A 247-nucleotide genomic window follows, 5' to 3' on the forward strand; every position below is an offset into this window, starting at 1 on the left:
GTATAAATACACACGAGGACACCAAGCTCAGTCTACAGCCGAGTATAAATACACACGAGGACACCAAGCTCAGTCTACAGCTGAGTATAAATACACACAAGGACACCAAGCTCAGTCTACATCTGAGTATAAATACACATGAGGACACCAAGCTCAGTCTACAACTGAGTATAAATACACACGAGGACACTAAGCTCAGCCTACAACTGAGTATAAATACACACGAGGACACCAAGCTCAGTCTACA

The 247-nt window shown here is 43.3% G+C and overlaps 1 protein-coding gene across 1 annotated transcript in view; it reads right to left on the reverse strand.

The window, feature by feature from the left end:
• trim9 (tripartite motif containing 9) overlaps positions 1–247 on the reverse strand; it is a 107974-nt gene that overhangs the window by 10716 nt on the left and 97011 nt on the right. The gene's annotated exons all lie outside the window — the stretch shown is intronic.

Source organism: Nematolebias whitei, chromosome 21 (genome assembly GCF_014905685.2).
Source record: "Nematolebias whitei isolate Nwh7 chromosome 21, NemWhi1, whole genome shotgun sequence".
Lineage (NCBI taxonomy): Eukaryota > Metazoa > Chordata > Actinopteri > Cyprinodontiformes > Rivulidae > Nematolebias > Nematolebias whitei.